This window comes from Chelonoidis abingdonii, chromosome 16, assembly GCF_003597395.2.
Source record: "Chelonoidis abingdonii isolate Lonesome George chromosome 16, CheloAbing_2.0, whole genome shotgun sequence".
Taxonomy (NCBI): Eukaryota; Metazoa; Chordata; order Testudines; family Testudinidae; genus Chelonoidis; species Chelonoidis abingdonii.
Window position 1 is genome coordinate 3,449,290 of NC_133784.1, and position 22,794 is coordinate 3,472,083.

Here is a 22,794-nt window from a genome sequence, read left to right on the forward strand (position 1 = left end):
AATATCACTTTTCACTGTCTCCCAGCTAGCTAGTAAGTCTGCTGTGAAAAGTAATACATACACATATACACATATCAGTTTTCACAGCAGCAGCCTTATTAGCTAGCAAGTCTTAAAAAAAAAAAAAAAAAAAAGACAAGAATGTGCTAAGCACCTTATTTTGTTTCTATTCTGTTTAGGTCCAGTAAAGAATAGACACAACTGTGCATTATTTTATTACCGAGTCTGCAAAAACACCCTGCATAAATAAATTCCATGATTTGGACATGTGTACGTGCATATTTATTTGTTTTTCCTAAAGTTAACTAAGTATTTTAGGGAAAATTGTCACAGTGGCCATCAGCAAGAGTTGGTGGCCACACTCTAAGGCCACCAAAAACTTTGTGAGAACTCCATGGCCTCTGACTGCCAGATGCTGGGACTGGACGACAGGGGATGGATGGATTACTTGATCATTGCCTGTTCTGTTCATTCCTTTTGAAGCATCTACTGTTGGTCACTGTCGGAAGACAGGATATTGGGCTAGATGGGCCATTGGTCTGACCCGGTGTGGCCGTTCTTATGTTCTTAACCAGGTATGTATGTATCCTTGCCTGGAACACCCATAACTCCTTGCGTTTCCAGTCATCAGTTTCGTGTAAGGGCCAAATTATACCCTAAGATACATCCAAATTTCTCAGACACTGCAGTGCAAGATGCGCACCTCTCTGAGCAGAATTTGGATCCAATGGTAAAATGTCCAAAATCTGCAGTAAAAACAGCAGAGATTCCACCACCTCTATATTGCAGGGAAAGTACTTCTAAAATGGCAAGTCCTTTGAAAATATTTCATCTGTAATGAGTACTTCCACCTTTTCATGTTCTCTGTATGTATAAATATCTTCTGTCTGTGTGTTCCATTCTATGCATCTGAAGAAGTGAGCTGCAGCTCACGAAAGCTTATGCTGAAATAAATTTGTTAGTCTCTAAGGTGCCACAGGTACTCCTGTTCTTTTTGCAGATACAGACTAACACGGCTGCTACTCTGAAACCTGTCATCTATAATTCTTCTCCTTAGGTGAGTTTTATACATAAATCCATATGTGCCTCTAAAAATAAAACAAACATTACAAAATGTAGGTGGTAGGAAATCTTAAATCTCTAACAATTGAAGTGAAACATAGATTGCCTGAATAATAGACAGACAATCCCAAAAACGTAAATTGAGGAGCAAGAACTCTGGGCCACTCAACCAGGAAAGAGAGCCCAACGCTTTCCTACAAATTAATGGTAAAACTCCCACTGACTTCAATACTAGATCAGGCATACATTTGTAACGACAATAGGCCATGACAAAAGACTTTATTCCACACACTAATCCTCTGTAAAGGTAGATAGAGAACTCAAGGATGCCCTTCAAATTTTGTGAATAGCATTTGATCAGAGGCTGGCTAGGAAACAGATTCTTTGGAGAGCCTGTGCCTTAACAGCCGTGAAATGCAGGACTGTTCAGAATGAGTGATGCAACCAGACATTTAGCTAGATTCTCTTGGATTTACCATGACCTACTAATACAGGATCAACCAAAAATTGGATGGACAGTCCTTAAAAGGGCTTTAGTCCACTTCATATGGTAACCTTTGAAGCACTGAATGTATTTACAGATCTCACTAGAATGGAGATGCTGGCATGGGAAAAACAATGGTAGCATAATTGACTGATTAAAATGGAATTCACTCACCACCTTGGGAAGGAATCTCAGATGAGCTCATAGCCTCACCTTATCCTTGAAGACGTTAGTGGAGGGTGGATCAATCACTCAGGCCTGGTCTGAAGTCACAACCACAAGAAAAAATTTGCTTCCCATGCTAAAAAAGGTTGAGCAACTAAATAGGAAGTTTCATCAAGCTTCACAAAAACTACATTTATCTCATGACACCAGAGACTTTAGTGCAAAATTTCTACTGTACTAAGCCAGGCATGCACCTGGAAAGGGAATGCAGAGAAACTATTTGCATTCACCTTATCCATAGAATGTCAAAATAGCAGCTAATGAGATCTGTAAGCTAATGAGATCTGTAACCCAGACCAACAAGCGAAGGCAGTCAAAGTTTCCCTGACGAGCAAGTATGATGGTCCCACCTGGACAATCTTGCATTAGATTGAAGTAGCAGGGGGCAGCCATATTAGTCTGGATCTGTAAAAGTAACAAAGAATCCTGTGGCACCTTATAGGCTAACAGACGTTTTGGAGCATGAGCTTTCGTGAGTGAATACCCACTTCGTCGGAGGTATGTAGTGGAAATTTCCAGGGGCAGGCATATATATATGCTTGCATATATATATACACACCTGCACCTGGAAATTTCCACTACATGCCTCCGACGAAGTGGGTATTCACCCACGAAAGCTCATGCTCCAAAACGTCTGTTAGTCTATAAGGTGCCACAGGATTCTTTGCTGCTTTCATTAGATTGAAAACCTTTTCCTCTTGAATCAGCATGCACTTCTGGTAGGTTCCTTTCAAACAGCAAAGATGATGTGAGACACCAGGGCCAGATCCTTTGTACTACTCTAGCTGGGAATTCTCTTGTTGTAGGAGAAGCCTCAAAAGCAAAAAGTTTTCAACCTGATGAGAGTGGCTTCTACAATTGTCAGTAGGGTTAGAAACCAAACCTGCCTGGGCCAGAAAGGGGCTATACAGATCATGGAATCTTTGTTTCTTCTAATCTTGACTGAGACCTTTGAACAACAAAGGGAATTGGAGAAAGGAACATGTGAATTCCTGCCCATTCAACCAAAGAATGGAAAATAGGATTATTTCTGAGAGGAAAACTGGTGGTGGGGCTGCTTTGATACATTCTGGAGTGCTGCCTTTGATCAGTCAACTATCCAAATAGGGAGAACATGCACTCCATGTTGATATGCCATTATGATCATCAAATATTTAGTAAATACATGCAATGCTAATGCCAGTCCAGAAAGCAGTATCACTGTCACAAGTACAAGGCACTTCTCCAGGCTCCAGGTACATCTTTACATGCACATTAATGTCTGCAAAGCCTAGAGCAGAGAACCAGCGGTCACTTTCTTCTAGAAGAGACACTTGTTCTCAGATACAGAGTTGCAACTTTTACCAGGTAAATGATTCAGGATGGACCTGAGCCTGTGTTGTTGTTTTTATCCTATGTCTTAGGGACAACCTGAAATGAAACCACTTCCCTCTCTTTACCAAACAGTAGGGAATCAAAGGAGTTTTTTGCCAAGGAAGATTGAATTTCCCAGTGTCTCTTCTAATGTAGTGTTGAACTCAAGGGCATTCTTGACTGGGGCAAGATAATTTTTCTGACCCAAATTTGGTAAGCTTATTTGAGAACAATCGATTTATATCTCTAAAGATGACCAGTGGCCATCAGGGATATTGTATTTCTAGTATACCTCCCAGCAGGAAACTCTCTGAGATGCCTTCTAGCTAATACACTTTCCCCATAAGTTTCAATCACAATTTTTGCTCACACACACTGGCACTAATTAAATGTTTTTAATAGTTTCTTTGTGTAGACTATTAAAGATAAGTCACCTAGAAAATTGCAAGTAAGTTTCGAACTGAAAATGTTATCTTCAGTTTTTTATTTTGTTCTCATAAAAATGTTGATCTTTACTAGAATATGAACATGAGTATGAAATGGTATTTTAGACAGTAAGATTCCACTTTTAAAGTTAGTTAGTAAATACTAATTCATAAATTAATAAGAATATTCACTGATAACCCTAATGGGAGTGGGAATACCATGGTATGTGCAGAGGACCAGATTTGATCTCTCTCCTTTTAGGGTAACCAGAGTAATTCCAAAGACGACAATTAATTATGCTAGATTGACCCCAGTAAAACCAAAAATCTGGCCCAGCATGCATGTTCTGTAAAGCTGTTTAACAAATTCTAGTTTGTATCACTGGGCTAGTATAATGATAGAAAAAGCCTATATTTGGACATATCTGTTCAAGGGACACAGCCAAGGCTGAACCACGAACCCTCAGTTCTGCATCGTCTGACTTGACTGGTTTTCTCAACTTAAATGTTGCATTATCAGTAGCATTGTGGGCAAGGAAAATGAAATATTCATGCAAATGACTTCACTGCAATGTTAAGATTTTAAACGTAAAAAGTCAGGGAGCGAAAAGCTTCAGGTTCTCATTCCAATATTAAATGCACCTACTTTACAGAGACTGGAAATAAAATGAAATTTTTATCAGTTTTACCTCAGCACATACAAAGCAACTACATTAACAATGCAATCTTAAGGCTAAGCAGTTAAAAACAGAAGAGCCAGGAAAAGCAAGAGTTCAGGTTCCCACAGCGATGTTATTTTGGCCACGTTATACATCCTGTATGTTTTCCACTTCATATTTAAAAAGAAGATGAGCATTACAGCCTGTAGTTAATGCTTGTGCAAGAACACACTCAAAAAAGTTCGACTCTTTGCTGTTACTAAATCTCTATTTCAGTCTTTTAACTTTTTCAAAATAGAAAAAGCATTTACAGAATTATAAATAAAGCAACCTTCAAAAACTAAAAGAAGAGAGTCATACGTAATTTTGAACCATGGTGATTTGCCCACCTCCTCCAAACGTTTTCCATACTGAGACACTGTTTGCCATATTTCAGCCTAAAGAATTTTTAGGACCAAATTATGAAACCACAAAAATAGGGACTATCACTAATTTCCGTTAAGCAGAGGTGCAATCACATTAGAAGAAATGTGGGGAGGAGGGAAGCAGAAGTGAAAATCATGAGCTTTGCAGTCAGATTGATAGGGATGCTAACAGAAAAGCAAAAAAATAAATTTAGTGAGCGTAAAGGAGAAATGCCTCCTACCCACACACAATAGCTCATTCTGTGTTTTCATTCAATTCTATTTAGCTATTGCATTATATAAATGCTCTGAGAAAGACGAGATTCCCAAATTCTCCACACGCTAGGCCAAAAAGGGCTAGGAGCATACACGAGAGTAGCACACTTGGCCCATGAGTGAGGGGGAGGGGCTGGTTAAGGAAGTGCCTCAATATCGCTCAATAACCTCTTTAGGTGTCAAGAAGCTTTAACCAGCTCCAAAAGAAGTCCTGTACAGTCCTCCATGGCCTGAAGAACAGTGGCTATGATGTGGGGGGTTGGAGGATGGCAAGATTAAAAAGAATCAGGAGAGCAACCTACAGGAACTTCAGGGTTCTGTAAATGATATCGAGGACCCCGATGAAACGAAAGGATAAGAAGGTAAGAACTGAAGCCAGAAAGCAGAGAGTGGCCTTCTCTATAGAACTGTTAAGACTGCTCTTGGGGGTGCACAAGGTGTATTTTCCACTCTAACCACAGCTCACTCCCCATTAAAGCACACATTTTAGACTGACTGCACAAGAGTTACCAAGGTTACAGACATACTTCTTTCAAGGCACCAAAGCAGATTTATATCTGCTACCTGCCTAACCTGTGTCGCAACCCTCATCCCTGCCAACCCCACCTTTCACATTGGTTTCTCTTACAGGACAGGTAGTACATCCACAACGCTGTCTTAGACCTTGAAATCTCAAACATTCCCATAGAGGTCCTTCCACTGCAGAGAACAAATCAGAAGAGTTAATCTGGAACCACAAGAGAAACTCAGACTGAAACACCTTGAAATCTCCCTGCTCTATTTGGCTGCCTAAACCAATCCATGTAAATAGCTTAATAGTCCCATTCTAAATGACACTGACAGGGAAAAAAGTTTAATTTTTATTCAGCAAAGTCTGGCTCAGCCATACTTGACCCCAGGGCTGGCTCCAGGCACTAGCATAGCAAGCAGTTGCTTGGGGCGGCCAATGAAGAGGGAGGCGGCATGCCCGGTGGCAATTCGGCAGCAGGGCTGTCACTCTCTCTCGGAGCGAAGGACCTGCTGCCGAATTGCCGCCGTAGACGAAGCGGCGGTAGAGCTGCCGCTGGATTGCCGACGATCACAATCGCAACAGCAGCTTTTTTTCTTTTCTTTTTTTTGCTGCTTGGGGTGGCAAAAACACTAGAGCCGGCCCTGCTTGACACAGGAATATCTCAGAAGCTTAAAGTTATTTTCTATTGATATTTTGTTACATTCTTCAACATCCTTTTTTTCCTCTCTCTCTGATAAAGAAAATATGAACATTATTTTACACAAATATCTATCTTTTCTTAAAATGAAGCATAGTCTTTAGATTATAGAAAAGAATTCAGATTTGGGTGACATGGGTTCTATTCTCAACTTTGCACCGGATTCTGACCTTGGCAAAGTCACAGCTTTCCTAGTCCTCAATTTTCCAGTGAGCAAAATGGGGATATTACTTACATATCTCAGAGGTGGAGGCAGCTTATTTGTTAGAGCTTGTAAAGCACTTCAAGATCCTTATATACAAGGCACTATAGATGTACTGACCATTATATATTCTTATGCTGAGTTAGGCCTGTTAACTAATTGGTATATAGTATCAGAGGGGTAGCTGTGTTAGTCTGGATCTGTAAAAGCAGCAGAGTCCTGTGGACTCCGACGAAGCATCCGACGAAGTGGGCATTCACCCATGAAAGCTCATGCTCCAATACGTCTGTTAGTCTATAAGGTGCCACAGGACTCTCTGCTGCTTTTAATTGGTATATAGTTGCAAATAAATACTATGACTTCCAATAGTTCTTGTCTAAAGGCGGCAATTTTTCTGGGTTTTAGAACTGGCCACTCACCAACTCAAACATGCCCGTGGTTTATTGGCTTCCCTTAATCAGGGGAAACTTGATACAGGTAGAAGGCCATCCCCTGCACTATGACAGTGAATGACCCTAAATAACTGAGCAATCTTCAGAGAGTAAGAGAAAATACAGACAATTGGATTCAATACTCAATCTTCTAGGACAGCGGTAAAAACAAGGACAAGGACTGAACGGGAAAAGGGGACTGAGGCCATGTCTACACTACAAACTTTGGTTAACGCAATTTATGCCAACATACAGCTGCCGAAGTTAATCACTTGTACGCATGCATGCTTGGCTGCTTGCATCAGTGCTCTACATCCTCACCAGCAGTTCGTGTGTCGATGCAAACCACAGTTCACCACAGGTAGGTATCCCAGTGTGCCACATGCTGCCATCTGGCACAATGCCTCCTCGGAAGCGTTCACAATGTGTTGTGGGATAGATATAACTCACCCAGGGATCTCTGGGAGTTAGGGATCAAGTTCCCAGTATGCAACTTTCTTCTTCCCATAATGTAATCCATCTTCTCTCCCCGCCCGCTCTTTTTTTTTTTTTACATCTCAAACTCACACAGGACTGTTCAGTGACAGAAGCACGGAGCCCACACAACTCTGTACTACTCAGATGAAAGTCGCAAATACAGGATGTGTAATTCTCCACTATTATCAGAGCTGCAACAGTGGGGAACAGGACTGATTTTTTCAGGACAGATTGCTGAGGGACATAGCACAAAACAATTCCAGGTCGTTGGTGGCACTCACAGAGCATCTGCAGATGGTGGAGCGCCACTTCTAGGCCCAAGAAACAAGCACTGAGACTTTGTCTGTACTGTCACTTTACACAGGGCTGGCACAACCCATTAGGTGACCTAGGCGGTCGCTTAGGGCACTATCATTTGGGGGGTGGCAACTGCGGCGGCCGGACCTTCCGCCACCCCTGTCGGGGGCAAGACCTTCTACCGCTTCTGTTGGGGGCGGCACCTTCCGCCGTCTAGAGCGGCAAAAAAGCTGGCGGCGCTCCTGACTTTACAGCACTGAAACTTTCTCACTCAGGGGTGTGAAAAAATATGGGATGACATAGGCACATGGACTCCAGAACAAGAGCTGCACTGACAGGAAATAAGAGAGTGGCAACCATGCTCCAGAAGCTTGCACTGCTGGATTGCTGTCGGTCATTGGCAAATAATCCACAGTGTGGACCTTTGTCATACAAGTTGTCAGGGTTCCTTCCCCACTCTGAACTTTAGGATACAGATGTGGGGACTCGCATGAAAGACCCCGTAAGTTTATTTACCAGCTTAGGTTAACAGTAAGCTGCCACCACCAACCGTGTTCCAGAACTTAGGGGAGAGCCACTTGAAACTCTGCCTTCCACCAAATATTTCCCAAGCCCCTAACCCCCCCTTTCTTGGGCAGATTTGAGACTAATTCCTCCCCCCTTAAGTTCTTACCCCCCTTTTCCTCGGTAGGCTTCAGAGTATACTCTCATCAGTTAGTCCTGGTGAACACAGATCCAAAACCCTTGGACCATAAAACAATGAAAAACCAATTAGGTTTTTAAAAGAAGGATTTTATTAAAAGAAAAGGTAAAGTTTATCTCTGTAAAATCAGGATGGAAATAACTTTACAGGGTAATCAGATTCAAAGAGCCCAGAGGAACCCCCTCTAGCCTTAGGTTTCAGAGTAGCACCCGTCTTAGTCTGTATCCGCAAAAAGAACAGGAGTACTTGTGGCACCTTAGAGATTAACAAATTTATTTCAGCATGAGCTTTCATGAGCTACAGCTCACTTCTTCAGATTTCAAAGTTACAGCAAAACAGCGATAAACCTTCCTCTAGCAAAGGAACATTTACAAGTTGAGAAAACAAAGACAAAGATAAAACTAACACGCCTTCCCTGGCTGTTACTTACAAGTTTGAAATATGAGAGACTTGTGCAGAAAGATTTGGAGAACACGGATTGATGTCAGGTCCCTCTTAGTCCCAAAAGCGACCACCACCAAAACAAACAGCATAAACAAAAGTCTTCCCCCGTCCCCAAGATTTGAAAGTATCTTGTCACCTTATTGGTCCTTTGGGTCAGGTGTTAGCCAGGTTACCTGAGCTTCTTAATCCTTTACAGGTAAAAGGATTTTGGTGCCTTTGGCCAAGAGGGATTTTATAGACTGGTATACAGGAGGGTTGTTACCCTTCCCTTTATAGTTATGGCACAAGTGTGTAGGGCCATTGTGTACTGCTATCCAGGACTATGACACTCAGCAATGTGCAGGACATAGTGGATGGATTTGCAGAAATGGGCTTCCTGAACTGCAGTAGGGCTATGACACATATACCCCTATTTTGGCACCAGCCCACTTTGCCCTTTATTCCCCGCTTGAAGTCAAAATTCTCTCTAGAGCAAGCAGTATGGCTTTACTTTAAGTGAATTTAATCCTGAATCTTGGTGGAAGGTGTTATCTCTCTGTAAAGCCTTATAATTGTTACCAGCCTAGACTGGATTTGAATGGATAACCTGGAGATGAAAAGCTCCATATCTCATTACTAATTCCTTGACCTGTACTGATTCCATATAGTAAACACTGAAATCACAGGAGATTATGCCTCTGCTAAGAGGAACAGCAGCAGGAGCAGATAAACTCTTAAACCCATGATCTTTGTTCTTAAGCAAATATATCAAGCAAACAGGGAAAGACTGAATACAGAGAAGAGTGGTCTCCAGAGGTTTTACAGGAGCAACATACTACTTTGTATCTCAGTCACAGCTAACACAGATCATAGTTATTTAAAAAAAAAAAAATCCCATTTGTCTCAAAGTGTTCTAAAATGAAGGCAAGAGACTTTTCGGCTCCATTCAAATGTGCACAAGCGCCACCCCACCCACCCACACCCTGACTAATACATTAGGCAAGTAGTATTTCACAATACCTATGCCACAGATTAGATAAATCCTGGACGCTACACCTAAGGCTACATCTACACTGGCATTCTTGTCCCTAAAAATTGTGTCGATCAGAGGTATGAAAATACACCTCCCCCCGAGCGACAAAAGTTTTAGTGACAAAAAGCGCAGGTGTGGACAGTGCTTTGTCAGCGGGAGTCGTGCTCCTCTTGACGAATCTATCGCCCCAGCTGGGGATGGTTTTATTTTGTCGCTGGGAGAGCTTGCGCCATTGTAAGGTGTGCTGTGCAGACATAGCCTAAATGTGCAGAGCCCAACATCTAATATCTGCCCTCCAAGAGCTATGTTGGCTCTCACTACCCAATGAATATTCACTACATTTAGACCCTGGTGCTATGCCAGTACGCATACGCGCCAGCCCTAATGATGCAAGAGGAAATTCTCACGGTGTTTCAAAGTGGCATCAGCAGAGTGAGGTCTCGAGGAAATATCTTATATCATTTTATTTTTTTAAACATCGCAATGTCATACCTTCCAGAGAGGTTGGCACACCAGGGGTAACCACAAACAACTAAAAATGTTCATCAATGGAGTAGATTCATAGATTCATAGACTCTGGGACTGGAAGGGACCTCGAGAGGTCATCGAGTCCAGTCCCCTGCCCTCATGGCAGGACCAAATACTGTCAAGACCATCCCTGATAGACATTTATCTAACCTACTCTTAAATATCTCCAGAGATGGAGATTCTATATCCTCCCTAGGCAATTTATTCTAGTGTCCAATCACCCTGACAGTTAGGAACTTTTTCCTAATGTCCAACCTAAATCTCCCTTGCTGCAGTTTAAGCCGATTGCTTCTTGTTCTATCATTAGGAGGCAAAGGTGAACAAGTTTTCTCCCTCCTCCTAATGACACCCTTTTAGATACGTGATGCTACTCAATACCTTTAAATGACTACTTTATGTGCAGATTTTCTGCTTCATTAGATTATCTACATAGACAGCAATGGGAAAGAAACATTCTGATCAGCAGCAGTTCCCTTAACCTCTTTCTGTTGAAGGATGTTCCTTCCCTGACTAGCCATTACTTCCACTCTACCCCCTTCCCAAATTAGGGATGCCGTTCGAAAACCTGTGTGACTGTCAACCACTAACACCAGTGACCACTGTGATGTTATGAGTGTAATATAATATTTCATTGAAAGGTGACATAGGGCCAGAAAGAGTTAATTAACTCACAGACTGACCTGACCCATGGCCGAACTTTAAAGACTTGTTAGGAAGACATGTAAATGAACAGAGCTTTGAAATGCAAGCCTGCACTGTTAGAGATAGAAGGGTAGATGTTTGCTCAAGTCTTGTGATGTAAGCAAACAAGTCCTGTCTATTGTTATAGCTTTGATTCAAAGATCAAAAAAGGAATATTAACATTTATGACGACACTTCAGTGAAATAGTATTATTGTCTACATGTCTCTTTGAAGGTTGTGATAAACTGTATATTAACTGTTTAATGGATAAATTACACTATGCTAACTGCCATGATGTTTGAGAGACAGAAGATTAAAAACTTATTCTCTCAGGCGAAGAGGCTGCTGGGAAATGTATAAAAACCCTTGGACACCATCCTGTTTTATCTCAGATTTGTGTTGGGTTTCGAGAAGGGGAAACCCTAAGCCAAAATAATTTAGATCCCCAGTCACTGACTGGAGTCACCCTGAATATGGACAGTGGACTATAACCTGTGGATTATTTCTAAAAGGACTTTCGGCAACTACAAACTCATCTCTGCTATGTATCTGAACCTCAAGAATTGAATTCAAGTCTGTAGGTATATTGACCTTTTAACCAACACTCCCTCTCTCCTTTTTTAATAAATTTTAGTTTAGTTAACAAGAATTGACTATAAGCGTGTATTTTGTGTAAGATCCAAGTTATAATTGGACCTGGATGTGTGGCTGACCCTTTGGGGTTGGAAGAACCTTTTATTTTGTATGATGAGATAAGATTTTCAGTAATCATAATATCTGACATGTGTGTCTGGATGGAAGCCTGAGGCTAGGCACTTTAAGGGAACTGCATTATTTGGACTTTTGCGTAATCAATATGGTAATACAGAAGCTGTTTTGTGCTGGCTTGCTAAATCTAAGTATTGGAATATCCACCAGCTTTTGGGGTTTGTCTGCCCCATTCTGTTTGCAGTTCACTCTGAGTGACCAGAGCTGGCTCCCACAGGCAGCATCGTCACAGTCACACACAGGAAAAGAGCCGTTCACCTGCTAGGGGCATTTTTGTTCCATGTCTGCATGGTGTCTAACACAATGGAGTCCTGGTCTATAACGAGGGTACCGAGGTTCTACGGTAATACAAATTAATAATAATTTGTTGCTTTTTATTATAGTTGAGCAGCTCTAGCCAAGATATTCGCATCCTCTTCTAAGCCGTTCCATCTCACTCTCACATACAAAACATTCTAGCAGAAAAGAACCAAACCCACCATATTAAGACTAACTAGAGGACATGATTGTATCATGAGTCGTGCATTTTAGGCCTCCTTGTGAAATCCTATATACCTACGTTCACATTAAAAATAGTTTGAGGAAAGGAAAGAAAAATGTAATACAAGTTAGACAAACAATCAGAAGACTCAGGCAGGCAGTGATGACACTTTTTACAGTGTTAGCATAGATCACATTATAAAATGTTCTTGCAAGTGACCTTGTGTCAGTTACACATTTCTGATTAACTCTTTTCCATCTTAAACTCTAACATATAATCTCTGTTGTTGCTAAGACCATCTAGTCTGCCAAATAAAGCATGAGCAGCCTCAGAAGCAGAATGATGCACCTAAAACAATAAATATTAATCCCCAGTGCAGATTCCACGCAACTGAATTTGGTCATAGAAAACGGGATCAAAAGTTCTAAAACAAACATGCACTGGAAAAATTAGGAATCATCCGACACGCATATCCAAAGTCTGGAGCAATTCTTAAAAGAATAATTGCTGTCAAGTTAAGAGACAGAGGAGAGCAGAAGAAAGCCCAGCATGTATAAAAAGTAGCCATTAGGCAGTGTTTTGTGGACACTTTAAAAATGACACACACAGCTTATTGATCAGTGTTATCATGATTAAACCATACATGGGACTCCATCCATAACCACTCCTCACTTAAAAGCTTGAGAGAGAAAAAAAAGATAGGCATTAAAAAGCCAAGAAAACAAACAGTGGCTCTGGCTGATAGACTGGCGGAGGCAAGGAGCAGGTCAGACCAAAGGGACTCCCACTCAGAATGCTCTAGCTCCAGCCTCCAAATATTTAAATCGGCAAAATCCTTGCAGCAATGAGCAAATATACAATACTAGCGAGCATCTAGGACCTCCAGGAGAAAGAGGAACCAAACAAAAGTAATTCTGTATACATCCACCAGGATCTGAAGGTGAGTCAACAAGACTTCAGGGTCAGCGGTATCAGACTGCTGCTGACAGATCGAAAAGGAACTGCATGGACACCCAACCTTTGTCTGAGACTAGACGCTCACCAACCAGTGTCTAGCGTAGTGTCTGTGCCAGACTCAGGGAAGTCTGAGGATTCCATTATCTGCTCTCTCTTTTGTAAGTAGAAAGCGGGAGACTTTGGTCATTAAAAACTTCCTTAGCTTTATTTTTGAGCTTCTCTTTCCCCATACATTCCCTCAAACCCACCCCTAAATTTAGCAAACATTATTATGGTGCATTTTGGGGGAGGGGGGCAGCGAAAATGGTCATTTTGTTTACTTCTCTCTCTGCATACCAGCACCATCCAGGGAGTCAAAGATATGCACATGCCTGAGTGCAGACACAGATACAGTGGATGCTGGTTATGAACAAATCCTTGGTTTCCAGTAAAAAGTTGCTATTATCCAAGAGTTGTAAATAAATTAAGGTGTTTAAGTGCACGCACTGCATATGTACAATATTACAATTATACAATGATAAACTACAACTGTCCTTACAATGAGTAAAATAAACACAAAAACTGTTGATGTAGTTATAATCAGTGCTCAAAGGGAAACAGCACACACATTTAAAAACACAATTTATCCAATGTTGTTTGCTAATAAACAGCATCCACTGCTCAGCTACTCACATTTGCTTAGCAAAGGGCTCAAGTAGTGTCTCCAGAACCCAAACGCCATCAGCAAAACACAGGTCCACATTGTGCCACCGATCCCGCCCGTTCCACCAGCTTGGGCTCTCTCACCCTGTCCTGCTGAGCCAGACCCTCAAGCCTCACCTAGCACGCACACAGGTACGGACATGCCCAGCTGCAGATAGAGAGAGACACTGAAATCAGCTCTGCATGGGAAGAAACAGCTAGGGGATTGCCCAGCACTACAGTGCATACCCCCTCGGGTGCAAACCCCAAATTGTATTGTCCTGCGCTGCACAGAGAACTGTACAGCGTAAGCTCATGAAAATCTCCCCCTCTCTCAATATGGAGGAAGACATACACAGCTTTTTGCCCTAAGTTATGAATTGCACAAACTGGTTTAGAGAAAACAAAGCAAGTTTATTAACTACAAAGGATATATTTTAAGCGATTATAAGGGATAGCAAACAGATCAAAGCGGATTACTGAACAAAAAAAGCAAACATGCAAACTAAGCTTAATACACTATAGAAACTGGCTACAAGTAGTAATTTCTCACCCTAGATGTTGTTTCAAGCAGGTTGCAGAGTTTCTTGAAGATGAGCTACTCTTGCTTGCAGCTTAAAGTGCCTGATATTCCTTTCACAGGCCAGGCACCTTTCCCAGCCTGGGTCCAATCCTTCTCCCACCCTTTGTCTCTTTCTAGATGTTCACAGCAGTCATCCTGGCCGGGGATTCAGTGAAGAAAGAACCCTGATCATCTCACTCTCCTGTCTTAAAACAGGATTTACATATGATAGGAATTCTTTGTTTCCCAGTTTGATTCCCCAAGGTGATGGAACATTTCACAACGAAGTATTGTTTAAAGTTAGGTCAAAATGTGGGTCTAAATTAACTGTCTGGAATTCTGTTAAGGATGGTTTTGCTCAAAGAAATGACTACCATAGCGTAGTCAGGAACACTCATTTCAATTAGTGCAGGGGTTCTCAAACTGGGGGTCATGGCTCCTCAGAGGGTCATGAGGTTATCACATGGGGAGTTGTGAGCTGTCAGCCTCCAATCTCAAACCCCGCTTCACCTCCAGCATTTATAATAGTGTTAAATATAAAAGAAGTGTTTTGAATTTATAAGGTGGGTCACACAGAGGCTTGTTGTGTGAAAGGGGTCATCAATACAAAAAAGTTTGAATTAGTGTGTGAGAAACTCTACTTTTAAGAGTTATACTGAGCCAGTTATCTACATACAGAAGTTAACACAGTTCAGAAAAAGTACTTATGGGTGACAGAGCACATTAAGGGACCTTTCCCCCAACAGCATTCCACTTTATCTGGCAGAATGAATATATGTCTAAATTGCTTTACTTATTCTGCTAGAAATGTTCCTAAGTAGTGCTAGGAATATTTATTTTGGGTGGGTTTTTCTGTTGAGAAAATGACATTTATTAAAGAATCTCCAGTCTGGCCTGGCTTGCTAAGGAATTACACGTTAAAGTCAGCTGCACAAGAACTCTTTAAAGTGACCTTTAGAATTAAAATGTTCTTCCTTAAACAAGAGACTGTTGAATATTCCCACTAAATAATACCCACAGTTTATGACTTGTGGATCAGTCCACAAACCACTGATTTAATATGCTAACTACACAGTAAAAGTTTGCACAAAGTCAATCAAATGTCAATTATATTCCGCGCAGATTATAACATGGTGAATTGTGTCTGAAAAAAAAAAAAATCAGAAATGTTTATGTAGTTCAGGCCCAAAACTTAGTTTGCATATGCTTTTATTAAACATGATGTAGCATCACAACTTTGCACATATTAAAAAAAAAAAAAAAAGACCATCTCCGCCCTCAGAAAATTTACCATCTAACTTAGAGAAAAAGAAGCTGGTATTATTACACTAGCAAGAGAATCATGCAAGTGCTGGTATTTTTAAATAGATGTTCACCATGGAAATCCAAACAGTAGCAGCTACTTTTGAGGAGGATTGAGGAGAGCAAAGATACCTGACGCACAAAAAGGATTCTCCTGCACACACTGGAAGCTCAAATATAACTGCATTTGAGCATGCTAGCACATTAAAAGTAGACAGTCTAGTTCCATGTCCAGATCCAGTGAAAGTCAAAATGTGATCTAGGAAAAGTATATTTGGTTTTGAAATTCCAGGTTGGGGTGGGGGGGCGGGGCACGGTTGGGTTTTTGTTTTGTTTTTTAAATGTGAAAATGGTCAGTATCCCTTTAAGCACATCTCAGGAATTCTCTCTTCCCTCATCTCCCAGGAAGGGTGCATGTGATAACTAGTCCACTCTCTAAGAAGCTAAAACCACTCAGATAACTGTTTGCTCTAGATGTTCCAGGCACTTTTAAGATTAAAAAAAAATATATATCTGACTGACAAAGCACTTTATGGTGCCAGTTCAGTTTCTGCATTTCCTTTACAACTGGACTGTTTCTATTTGAGTGATCTCTTCCTCATTTCACTTCCCTTCTGATCTAACCTGCTGGTTTAGTCCCGATTTTGTGACTTTACCATCAGTTGCCTTCAACTACACGCCAGGATCAAATTAAACATGAGTTGTGAAGAGGAAAATGTTTCACCCTGAATTCTTCTCTACCATATGTGAAACATGCCACATGGGCCTTATAAAGGCTCAGCAACTTAACACTTTTATAGTGCTTTACACATCTACTGTTTATGGTAGCACCGCTATGTGCCAGGTGCTTTGGAACGATCCCTACCTTAAGGATAACACTATCTAAGAAAATACATAAAAATTTAAATCAAGTCTCCATAGCTATGTATAATGAAGTTTGTCCACAATATTTAAAGCCTCTGAACATCTTGGGACAAAGATATCACAGAAGAAACCCCAAGTTTCTTAATCATTAATTGTATTTTAAACCTGAAGGATCTAGTCTAACACACTGGACTCAGTAGCAGGAAATGAAAATGTGTTTTATGTGCTTCATGCTGTATAATATACGCTATTTGTCTCACAATATCGCTGTAAGGAGACACAGCAAGTATCGAGGTTTTTGTGTATCTGCATTAAGCAATTTGCAACAAGCATTGTGTGAGTAGTGTATAGGCATTATTATCCTGAGATTAAGGTATCTTTTTGCCTCGTATCATTGCTGCCACACAACTGTTATGGTTTGAAACAAGTGCTCAGCATTCTCATCAGACATCCCATGGTGCACTGCTCCACTGCTGTGGTGATGCATTTTGGCATTTCCCACCCTGCACATTGTAGGATACCTACTGGAAGGCAATGGAATTCTGGAGTTTGGGGAGAGGGAGAGACATCAAACTACATTCCCATGATCTCTCTTTTCATCCCTTCATCCATCTGGGTTTTGCAAGCCAGTGCCATTTTAAGTGCTGTCAAGGAAGCATGGAAGAAACATTGGCGCACACTGCAGTCCTTAGGATGATGACTATAAACAGGCTGCAGCAAGCATGTTGACAGTCATGCAGTGACTTAAGAAGCAGGTCACCTGAAAGACAAAGGTTGACATCCAGGAAACACATCTCCTAGATATTTTCCAGAAGCGCCTTCACTGAGAGTGCCACTTTTGGACTTGGACAACTAGCTCTGACTAGTGGGACAATAACGCTGTAGACCTGGATGATCAGAGGTGCTGGCAGAATTTCAGGATGTCAAAAGCCACTTTTGTACAAACCTGTGCAGAGTTCGGGTCAGGGCTGCAGTGGCAGGATACCTATGTGAGAGCTACCCTGAGTGTGGAGAAATGTACAACTAGCACCATCTGGAAGCTAGCAATCCCCAGCTACTACTGATCAGTAACTAACTAGTTTGGTCTTGGTAAGATTAACCACTGGGACTGTTGGCATGGATGTGTGTGCAGCTCTCAAGAAAGTGCTTTGCCCCCGATTCCTAAGGCTAGCAATGCATGGGAGGTGAATGATTTTGCACAACTGGGGTTCACAAATTGTATTGGGGCCATTGATGGGATCTAGATGCCTGTTCTTTGCATCTTCACCCTCCAGCACCAGGCCGTGGAGTTCCAAGTTATTTCATCCTGGGGCTGCAAGGCCTGGCTGATCAGCATGGACAGTTCACCAACACTAATGTGAGGTGGTCTGGAAATGTCCATGGTGCCAGGAGCGTTAGAAACCTGAGAATTTCCTGTAATGAAAAAAAAAGAACTTTTGCTTCAATAGTCTTTGTGGACTATGGCAGTGCCATTCCTCAGCCATTCTGGGAGACCCTGCTTATCCTCTGCTTCCCTGACTTACAAAGCCTTCTGCTGGGCAGCTGGATGGGAGAAAGATACATCATGAGTAACTGCAGAATAACAGTGGAACGTACATTTGGGAAACTAAAAGGTAGACGAAGGAGCCTGATGTCAAGGCTGATGAGAAATCTCCCTCTTATGATAGCTGTTTGCTGTGTTTTACACAACTTTTGTGAGAGGAAGGTGGATAGCCTTGTAGATGGCTGGAGGATAGCTACTGCAATGCCTATATTTAAAAAGGGCTCTAGAGGTGATCCCAGCAATTACAGACCGGTAAATCTAACGTCAGTACCAGGCAAATTAGTTGAAACAATCGTAAAGAATAAAATTGTCTGACACATAGAAGAACATAAATTGTTGGGCAAAAGTCAACATGGTTTCTGGGAAATTGTGTCTTACTAATCTATTAGAGTTCTTTGAAGGGGTCAACAAACGTGGACAAGGGGAATCCAGTGGACATAGTGTATTTAGATTTCCAGAAAGCCTTTGACAAGGTCCCTCACCAAAGGCTCTTATGTAAATTAAGTTGTCATGGGATAAGAGGGAAGATCCTTTCATGGACTGAGAACTGATTAAAAGACAGGGAGCAAAGGATAGGAATAAATGGTAAATTTTCAGAATGGAGTAGGGTAAGTAGTGGTGCTCCCCAAGGGTCAGTCCTAGGACCAATCCTATTTAAACTTATTCATAAATAATCTGGAGAAAGGGGTAAACAGTGAGGTGGCAAAGCTTGCAGATGATACTAAACTCCTCAAGATAGTTAAGACCAAAGCAGACAGTGAAGAACTTAAAAAAGATCTCACAAAACTAAGTGATTGGGCAACAAAATGGTAAATGAAATTTAAAGTGGATAAATGTAAAGTAATGCACACTGGGAAAAATAACCCCAACTATACATACAATATGATGGGGGCTAATTTAGCTACAACTAATCAGGAAAAAGATCTTGGAGTCATCGTGGATAGTTCTCTGAAGATGTCCACGCAGTGTGCAGCGGCAGCAAAAAAGCAAACACGATGTTAGGAATCATTAAAAAGGGGATAGAGCATAAGACGGAGAATATCTTATTGCCCTTCTATAAATCCATGGTATACCCACATCTTGAATACTGCATACAGATGTGGTCTCCTCACCTCAAAAAAGACATACTGGCATTAGAAAAGGTTCAGAGAAGGGCAACTAAAATGATTTGGGGTTTGGAACGGGTCCCATAGGAGGAGAGATTAAAGAGGCTAGGACTTTTCAGCTTGGAAAAGAGGAGACTAAGGGGGGATATGACAGAGGTATATAAAATCATGAACGATATGGAAAAAGTGAATAAGAAAAAGTTATTTACTTATTCCCATACTATAAGAATAGAGGCCACCAAATGAAATTAATGGGCAGCAGGCTTAAAACAAATAAAAGGAAGTTCTTCACACAGCGCACAGTTAATTTATGGAACTCCTTACCTGAGGAGGTTGTGAAGGCGAATACTATAACAGGGTTTAAAAGAGAACTGGATAAATTCATAGGGTAAGGAATGGTGTCCCTAGCCTTTGTTTGTCAGAGGGTGGTGATGGATGGCAGAAGAGAGGTCACTTGATCATTGCCTGTTAGGTTCACGCCCTCTGGGGCACTTGGGATTGGCCACTGTCAGCAGACAGGATACTGGGCTGGATGCACCTTTGGTCTGACCCAGTACGGCCGTTCTTATGTTCTTACATTCTTATGGTTGGGAGACTTGCTGAATGTTTTGAACAACCAGAGAAGATGACATGCTACAGGGGAACAGAGTCAGGCATGCACCGTGCTCCTACTTTGAGGTTAGGAATCTCTTGTGAGAAATGTGTATGCTTTTGTTTAAGGTTTAAATCAGGATTGCTACACACGTTAGCATGTAAGTATCATGCTGCAAAGCTTCCGTCATGCTATAAGTGGAGATTCTACTATGCTTTGTGGGAGTTTTAACATAGTGTATATATGGATCTTACTCTAGTGTATGCAAAGGTGCAGTGGAGGTGGGCATTTTCATTAGTTGTTCTAGATGCCCAGCCCAGACTACAAAAACATTTTGTAAGTATTTTTAATAAACAATATACCAATGTAAATGTTTAGATCAGAAAAAATATTAACATACATACCAATATGCAAATAGTAAATGAAAAAAATATACTACAGTCAAGAGTAGCATGCAGACAAGTTTCTGCTTTTAAGGTCACAAATGTGCACATGTAGACAACTCAACCCTGTTGTCTGCATCTTTGATGTGGGAGGGCCACTCCCTTGCGGGTATCTCTCACTGTCTACCATTTTCTTTGTTGTCCCATGGCACATAATGCCTGGAGCAGGACCTGTTTCTGGGCATTGTAGCTGGGGACACACAGGCTGTGAAGCAGTCCTTGACCAGAGAGCTAGCATGTTTCCAAGGAAGCTTTGCGCCTTTGTATCCCAGCAGCTGTGTTTGTTAGGACCATGCCATTTTCCTGTCTTTTTCCTTCTCTTTGTCATGCTGTTCCTTCCACTCCTCTGTCTTTTTCATCTCTTCCTTTGTCCTTAGTTGCCACAAGCTGTCAGCTGTTCGGGAGGTGGAGGAAGAGGGTAGGAAAAAAACAGCTAGTTATTGTTCAGATTGAAGTCTCAATGCCAGCAGTGATTAAATGTTGCTTTTACCTTGATTTTGGAATTCTATTCCCACAGCTCTTTCCAGTCTTGGGTGAGCTTGGACATGGTAAGACTTTTCACAATCATCTTTGTTTGTGTAGAAGTCCTGGGCCTGTGGTGGGTGGTTGTTCTGCCAACTTGGGCAAAGGGATAATAAATGTGAGGTAGACTGTGGGTGTCGAGAATAGGATCATCTCTGCAGGCTGTCACAGAATCATAGAATCTCAGGGTTGGAAGGGACCTCAGGAGGTCATCTAGTCCAACCCCCTGCTCAAAGTAGGACCAACCCCAGGCAGATTTTTGCCCCAGATCCCCAAATGGCCCCCTCAAGGATTGAACTCACAACCGTGGGTTTAGCAGGCCAATGCTCAAACCACTGAGCTATCCCTCCCCTCATAGCCTGTCCATACATTGGAGGAACCATCTCCTCAAAAGGCAAAGGATTATGATCAAAAAGTCAATAGGCAAACAGAGAAAAATATGCCATGCAGCTGTTTGACGGGGTGGTATCCCAAAGCTAGCACAGGAATGCAAAGGAACCATAAGCTGAAGGGGCAGTGCCAAGAGTGCTGCACTGCTGTGCAGTCTCTGTGGACAATTAGAGCCCTCTTTGGCTTAAGTTCTGTTTAACCCTTGCGGACTGGCATAAAGTGCTCTGCAAAATAAACAATGTTCTGCATTAGCCCCCTAGGGCTTACAGTGCCTTATAGTATCTTTTTCAAAATATTTGTCTTGAATACGCATGACTTTTCTGGCGTAACCCATAATACCTCACACTGACTAAAAGCTGAGGGCATTAATGAAAGTGTGAGCCAGATAAATGCTTAGTGCTTTCTCTTTTCTGCAATTGCTGCTACAATAGAACTGCTTTTATTTAAAACCACCTCATTGTTAAAAATATAAAATATATGGAGATCTACCTATCTCATGGAACTGGAAGGTCATTGAGTCCAGCCCCCTGCCTTCACTAGCAGGACCAAGTACTGATTTTGCCCCAGATCCCTAAGTGCTCCCTCAAGGATTGAACTCATAACCCTGAGTTTAGCAGGCCAGTACTCAAACCACTGAGCTATCCCTCCCCTCACACGGTGCAGCTGGGGAGTACTGGGTGTTGACTGTGGAATGAAGACTGGGTGGGAATAGATGGCCAACAGGCAACACAGGGGCTACCTAGGACACAGCAAACAAGCTATGGCTGTGTTTTGAATCGATAGAAAAGCGTAGAATTTACACATGCCTCAGCACAGACAGCACTATGAGCAATGGGTGGAGGAGTTAAAAGCCCAGGTGATGGAAAATGCCTATACAAACATGGTGGGGTTGAAAACACATGAAGCAGAAAGAAGGTAGACTAACATGGCAACATCCTCAATACAGCTGTATTATAATAGATCACACAGTACTTACTGCACATGATCTCTTCCCCAGGTCAGATATCTTCCTCTGATCCAGATGGTTCCTCTGGCTGTGAACTGGCCATCTTCTGAGTCTCCAGGACCACACTTCTCTCTTAGGGCTTGTACACACTAGTGCTTATTTTGACATAAGTTAAGTCGCTCAGGGGTGTGGAAAAGCCACCCCCGAGTGAGGTAAATTACACTGACCTAAGCGCCCGTGTGGACAGCGCTATGTCAGGGGGAGACGCTCTCCCGCCGATATAGCTACTGATGTTCAGGGAGGTGGAATAATTATGCCGACGGGAGAGTTCTCTCCCATTGGCATCGAGTGTTTGCACTAGCAGTGCCACAGCAACGCAGTGCTACAGCCACTGTAGCAATTTGTGTAGACTAGCCCTTAATTCATCAAGTCAACGATATCAGAGAATTCATTCAGTCTCCTCCCTCTTGGTTTGCACCTTGATTGACATCGGTGGAGGGTGTCCTCAAAATGCAGGGGTTCAGCAGTGAGATTTCCAGCAAGTTGACAGTCTGGCCTTGGCTACACTGGCGCTTTACAGCGCTGCAACGTTCTCACTCAGGGGTGTGAAAAAAACATCCCCCTGAGCGCTGCAAGATACAGCGCTGTAAAGTGTCAGTGTAAACAGTGCCGCAGCGCTCCTGCGGCAGCGCTTTGAAGTTTCTAGTGTAGCCAAGCCCTCCTATTCATTATAGAAGCTGTAGATGCTGCAAGCTCTCCCAGAGG

At 42.0% G+C, this 22,794-nt stretch overlaps 1 protein-coding gene and 1 long non-coding RNA gene across 2 annotated transcripts in view; both read right to left on the bottom strand.

The window, feature by feature from the left end:
• The window catches only part of WBP1L (WW domain binding protein 1 like), a 91,350-nt gene that overhangs the window by 53,726 nt on the left and 14,830 nt on the right, over window positions 1-22,794 (bottom strand). The window lies entirely within an intron of this gene.
• Window positions 20,059-22,616, bottom strand: LOC116817109 (uncharacterized). Its single transcript, XR_004371852.2, has 2 exons — window positions 22,060-22,616; window positions 20,059-20,565 (listed from the first exon to the last, which is right to left on the bottom strand). It is a non-coding gene; the product is annotated as an uncharacterized LOC116817109 (long non-coding RNA).